The sequence below is a fragment of the Microtus ochrogaster genome, chromosome 4, assembly GCF_000317375.1.
Source record: "Microtus ochrogaster isolate Prairie Vole_2 chromosome 4, MicOch1.0, whole genome shotgun sequence".
NCBI lineage: Eukaryota > Metazoa > Chordata > Mammalia > Rodentia > Cricetidae > Microtus > Microtus ochrogaster.
The window spans coordinates 20,355,678-20,362,391 of record NC_022011.1 but is presented as its reverse complement, the minus strand read 5'-3'; the positions used below and the strand labels follow the sequence as shown (position 1 = coordinate 20,362,391).

General features: G+C 47.7%; 1 protein-coding gene across 1 annotated transcript in view; it reads left to right on the top strand.

The window, feature by feature from the left end:
• Nucleotides 1–6,576: 6,576 nt before the first annotated feature.
• Nucleotides 6,577–6,714, top strand: part of Wwp2 (WW domain containing E3 ubiquitin protein ligase 2) — a 123,682-nt gene continuing 123,544 nt past the window's right edge. The window contains exon 1 of the mRNA XM_005345707.2: nucleotides 6,577–6,645. The gene's annotated coding sequence lies outside the window, so the exon portion shown is untranslated. The remainder of the gene's footprint in view (nucleotides 6,646–6,714) is intronic.

The following is a 6,714-nucleotide window of genomic DNA, read 5'->3' as shown; positions in this document are numbered from 1 at the left end:
AGGAGGGAGGGAGGGAGGGAGGGAGGGAGGAAAGAAAACAGTCCCAAAGCAAACATAGATGAATAGAAAGAAGATAACTTGGAAGAGCTAGTGGGACGAGCCTAAGCTACACCTGAACATCTGTAATTAATAACAAGTTTCTGTGTCTTTATCTGAGAGCTGGTTTGTGACCCAAAGAGAATTCCAACTACAGATACCCAGCAAATTTTGATGTCTTATCCTCTGTCAGAAGACTATGGCCTAGCTGAAAGTTCTGTCTCCAATCAAAAGATATGGTTAGACTATCTCTCTACCAACGACAAAGATTCCTGGAGGCATGGGCAGAAACCAGCCCACCAGGACTGGGTCAACACCAAGGCCCTCTAATTCATTGTTCAACTAACCAGTTCAGCTACTCCATCCAGATTAAATAGTACCCAATGACCCTAGAGCAATTGCAGTCCATATTACCTGGCTTGGAGAGATAGACATCCTGGTGCCCTGGCAGTCACCATGGAATACACCTCTCCTGCCTATGAAGAAACCTGGGACCTCTGACTCCTCCGGAGAAACAGGTGCACACTGTTCTTGGACCTGAAGGATGCATTCTTCAGTCTTCCATTGGCAGAGGTGAGTCAACCCATCTTTGCTTTTATGTGGACTGACCCAGTGGGAAATTATATTGGGCAACTTAGATGAACCAGGTTGCCCCAAAGATTTAAAAATTCATCAATCGAGCCAGGTGGTGATGGCGCACACCTTTAATCCCAGTACTTGGGAGACAGAGGCAGGCGGATCTCTGGAAGTTCAAGGCCAGCAAGTTTCAGGACAGGCTCCAAAACTACACAGAGAAACCCTGTCTCAAAAAAAGCAAAATGAAAACAAAACAAAACAAAATTCGCCAACCTGTTTAATGAGACACTAAGAGCTGACCCTCCTACCCTTCCATTAGAGGTTTCCTGGGAAAAGATTATGAAAGGGCTCCAGAGGGTCTAAGAGTTACAGACCCGGGCTACAGAATGTCAGCTAAGAAGTCCCATCAGAGACTTTCTCTCCTGGATACCAGCCGAGGGGAGGCAAAAGGAGCCTATCTCAGAGTAGGATTGCTGCCATCCTTCAGATCCCAAACCAAAGACTAAGACATGGGTCCAAGAGTTCCTAGGGGCAGTCAGGTATTGCTGCCTCTCGATACCAGAGTCTGTGGGACTAGCAAGGCCCTATACACCAGCACAAAGTGGACACCGAGCCCCTAATCTGGACTGAAATGGAAGAAAAGGCATTTGAGGCTTTAAAAACCACTCTGAATCAGGCAGTGCTGGCACACGCCTTTAATCCCGGCACTTGGGAGGCAGACAAAAGTGGGGATGTCTTTGAGTTTTAGGCTAGCGTGGTCTACAAAGTGAATTTAGCTTGTCCTAATACTTCCGGATGCCTCAAAACTGTTTCATTTGTTTGTCCATGAAACAAAAGACAATAGGAATTCAACCCAAATTTGAGGGCCATGGAAACACCCTGTGACATAGCTGCCCTAATAAGTGGGCTCTGTAGGAAGCCACAGGATGGACCACCTGTCTAAGAGCTATGGCAGCTACGGCTAGTCTAATGGAAAACAAACAAGTTAATTCTGGGTCAGGATCTTCTCAGTACCCACGTGGTTGAGACCTTCCTCCGAGGAACACCAGAACTCTGGCTGTCTAATGTCTGTGTGACCCAGTACAGTGCCCTACTCCTGGTCTACTCTGAAGTCCGGTTTGAGAAATCCAGTGCCATCAGTCCTGTTACCCTGTCGCCTGATGACGACCCACAGGTGCTCACCCATGACTGTCATGAGAAGAAAGATGAAACCAATACATGGGAGCCGCAATCGCCACTTTAACTGAAATTATTTAGGGCCATGTCAGGTACCCTAGCCCAGAGAGCAGAACTGATTAATCTGACCCAGGTTCGCAGATGGGGAAAAGGAAAGTCCAGCACCATACACACAGATAATCACTATGTCTTTACTACTGGACACGTCTGTAGCATCATGCACAGAGAAAGAGGGCTTCTCCCTGCTGGGCAAAAGGACACTAGGAAATTTTGGCCCTCCTAGATACTATTCGGCTTCCCCTATGAATTGCTGTCCTTCACTGCCAACTGAGGGCCTGGCTGTCTGACAAATGGCCCTCACATCAGTAGGGCCTATTGACTCCATAATAAAAAAGGAATGGACAGCTCAAACCCACACGTTGATGAAGGACATCGAAGGGAAAGATCATTCTCCCAGAAACAACAGGCAGGACTCTGGTAATGACCTTTACCAGGCTACTCATTTCGGGTCCACAACACTTTCTGAGTTGCTCAGACCAAGGTATGTTATAACTAGACCAAAAAGGGGTTCAAATGAAAGACCAACACTTCAGTGAACTCTCGGAAAACTGACATCACCGAGATTGGCCTGCCAGGGGAGGATACAAGTACTTGCTAGTTCTTATAAATACCTTTTCCGGGGGGTAGAAGCATTCTACCCAGACTGAAATTGCACAAATAGTAAGAAGCTCCTCTAGGAACTGGTCCTGATTTAGCCTCCCCTTAGCAAGGGGGTCTGACAGTAGCCCAGCTTATATAGCCAAACCTCTCAATTAATAACTAAAGATTTAGATAAAGACTGGAAACTTCACTGTGCACACAGACCTCAGGATGTTGGGCAGGTAGAAAGAAGAAGCAGGACACTACCAACAACAACTACTGTCAGTAGAGTCCAGGGAAGGGTGTATGGACCTCCTCCCTTAGTTTAGCTTTGGGCCTGCTACACCCCGTACAGGGAAGGATTTACTCCCTACGAGATTATATTTAGAAGACCTCTCCCAATACTTCTCTAGCTCAGAGACCAGCAGTTGACAGAGCTCTCTAAGCGTTCCTTTCCCAAGACATTATGAGCCCTCCAGTCCTCCATAAAGGCTATCACTAGACTAGTGGAGAGACCTAGCCGACCTCCGAAACCACCACCATTTATCCTTGTTCGAGTCCTTTGATACAAATGACCTGGTCAAGCTGGTAACAAAAGGGGTGCTGGAATCGACTTGGAAAAGAGCCGAGGTGGCAATTCTCTCCACTCTTCTGATTGTGAAAGTAGGTAGCATTGCATCATGGATCCAACACACCCAGCTCAAGGAAGTGGAAGACACGAATGTTGATGCCAAATAGACCGTCTCTGGGCTAGGGACCCGTTACAATTAAGGCCCTTCCACTCACTGCCCACTTCCTGCTCCCGGGCCTTATGTTTGATATGAATACAGGGTGGTGGTGCCAACCCTACTGCCTGGACCAGGGAACTGAGAAAGACAGATACAGGGGAGGTGACAGCTAATGTGGCCACAGACCAGCAACACATATTCCATCTTATTTACCCTCTGACGCCCAGTTTAAGCTTCTGGTTGTACTGGAGAAAAGAAAGATATGGGAGTTTATCTTTGGAGGCAGGAATACAGAGTTTATAATTCTCCGCATGCCTTGAGGTTGGGCCGCCTGGAACAAGGGAATTTCCATTGCGAAAATGAAGAGTTGTGAAACTGAGGCTTCCTGAAGAAGTCCTTAAGAAAGAGTCTGGCTTTTACAAAACAGGGAAAACCTGGAGAATGAGACCCTATGACACAGGAAGGGACCCTGGGGATAGAGTTAATCATTTCCAGCCAGAAATCAGCCAGGATTACTGATTGGACTGTCAGCCCATTGACTGACAAGTTCATTGTGACTGGGGGCAGCCCAAATTAGTGTGAAAGGGTGTGCGAGGAACTGGACCTTGTCTAATACCCACAGCCTTCCATCTAATTATCTCTTCCCCGCATCCTGATGCCCGTTTTCCAGCGGGTTCACTCATCTGTACAACAGCAGTATTCCTGGGCCCTGAGACTGCCTGGTGGGCGTGTACTAATGTGTGCCTCTCTCTCTTTTTTTTCTTTTGGTTTTTCGAGACAGGGTTTCTCTGTAGCTTCGGAGTCTATCCTGGAACTAGCTCTTGTAGACCAAGATGGCCATGAACTTACAAAGACCCGCCTACCTCTGCCTCTCGAGTGGGCTGGGATTAAAGGCCTGTGCCACCACTGCCTGGCTAAGTGTGCCTCTACTAATGCTTTCCAAACTAAGTAGACAGGCTAATCAGGACCTAAAGGTATTCAAAGTTTCCACTTCTGAATTAAAACAACAATTGGATTCCCCGGCAGAAATGTTTGTTCAAAACTGGAGAGGCTTCGACTTACTGCTCATGAGACAAAGGAAACTATGTATGGTTTTGGGAGAAACCAGTTGTTTTAATGATAATTGATCAAGAGTAATTAGAAAAAATTTAATGGTTGAGGAAAACCTCCAAAACAAAAACAAAAAGACAAAGACGTAAATCAAATAATTAATCCCAGTTTAATTAATAATTAATCTGTTTGCTTAGAGCTCCTGGATCTGTTGGCACTGGCTGGACCTTTAATTCTCATTCTGAATGGATTAATGGCTGGCTCCGGCATCTTTTTTTTTTAAGATTTTATTTATTTATTATGTATAGAAAGTCTGCCTCCATGTATGGCTGCAGACCAAGGGCGCCAGATCTCATTACAGATGGTTGTGAGCCACCATGTGGTTGCTGGGAGTTGAACTCAGGACCTCTGGAAGAACAGTCAGTGCTCTTAACCACTGAGCCATCTCTCCAGCCCATGGCTCCAGCATCTTAAAGTATATGGCCAATTATGTATCAGTTCAGTAAATTCAGTGGCTCATAGTACCAACTACCCCTGCCCCCCGTTTTTATTTCTGAGACAGATTTTTTTTTTCTGTGTAGCTCTGGTTGTCCTGGAACTTGCTCTGTAGACCAGGCTAGCCTTGAACTCAAAAAAAATCTGCCTGCTTCTGCCCCCCTGAGTGCTGGGATTAAAGGTGTGCGTCACCTTCGCCAGATGCAACTACATCTCTTTAGAGTAGGGGTAAGTTCACAATTTGACTCATTCACTAGGACCAGTGGGGAAGGTAACAGGGCCTCAGACCTTAGTAGGCACCCAGAGCTCAGCACAACTGACTCCATGATGAAAGCGTCACTTGGGCCATGAACTCTGCATGCAGACAGCACCACCTGCCACAGCGAAAAAGGACCTAATCCATTAAAGCCCATAGCTCTGGGAAAGTCTCTAAATGTACCAACCTTGCACACCCAGTGTAGTTGAGGGCTGACTAATAAAGACTTTGTATTGGCTTAAACCCATGTCTGAACAGTCTTCTCTAGCAGATAACCCACGACAAAGGCAGCAGGCACACAGGTCGTACACAGATGTCTATGCAGGCAAAACAGCCATATAATAAAATACTAATGAAAAAATTATGATTTTCAGTTAACCAAAACCAAACTCAACAAAAAGCCAGGTGGTCTGACACTCATCTATTATCTGAACCATCGGCTGGGAAGTGGGTGCCAGCCTAGGTTACACGAAACTGTGACTGGACCTGTCTCCTCCCACCACTCCCCCACAGGCACAAACTGGTAATCCTAACTACTCAGAGACTAAGGAAAAGGGTCAAGGCCAGTTAGAGAACTCTAAGAGAGACCCTGCTCCAGGTAAAACTAGGAAGGTAACAAAAGGGCTGGCAACAGAGGTCAGTAGTAGCGCTCTTGACTAGTATGGGCAGGGGCCTGGGTTCAACCTTCAATCCTGTAAAACCCAGAAAGGTTTTGCTGTGTAGGCTGTGGTGAGGCATGCCTGCAGCACCAGGAATCAGGAGGCTGAGGACAGCGTTGAGTTCCAGGTCAGCCAGGGTTCCACAGAGGCCCTGTTTGCTAATCCATAACATTCAGTTTACTCCATACAGGGAGGAAATGGGATTGGCTCCCCATAGGGACACTTGTGGACTTGGGTGAAGTTTTGAAGTGTGCTCCCCCTTTCCCTTTTGCTTCTTGGAACAAGAACAGATGCTCTACAAAGGCTAGGGCATTTATACTTCTAGAACTGAGAACAAGGCCTAGCATATAGTTGGTACAGGCTGCCAACATTAGCAAATACACGAGATGCTTACGTTTGATCAGGATACTTTTGTAGTGTCAATACATCCCTTGCAAATTTGGGGACGCGGCTATAGTTACACGGTTTATCAGACATTCAAACTTAGGATGAGCATACGGTTTTTTGATTAGCAAGTTTTTTGGTTTTTCAAGACAGGGCTTCTCCGTGTAGTCCTGGCTGTCCTCAAACTCACGCTGTAGACCAGTCTAGTTCCAAAGTCAGAGATCTGCCTGCCTCTGCCTCCCAAATGCTGGGATTAAAGGCGAGCACCCGGCTAGCATACGGTTTTTGTCCAGTAATCCCCGACAGGGTCGCTGACTTAACTGACCGGATGGTCTTCTCCCACCTGTACCACGGAGGGAAACAACTCTATCTACTTCCAAAGGAAGAAATAAGACTCCTGGTGCCAGGTGAGCCCCCAGTTTATACGTTGGCTTGGGCACAGCCACAGGGGGAAGAGATCCTTTCCTTTGCGGACTTCAGAAAGTCAAAGGCTCACAGTCTAGGTTTTAGGTGGTCCGCACCTGCGCGCCCCGGCCAGCCTCTTCCGGGTCAGGTGACCGCGCGCGCTCACGTGACCCGGTCCGAGTGCGGGCGCTGGAAGGCGGAAGTGGAGCGGAGTTAGGCGCCGCTGGTGTGGCCGCTGCAGGTAGGTGGCGCGGGCGCTGGGGGCTCGTTGGCGTGCGGGAGGCGCGGGGTGGCCGGGGGCGGCCGGCGG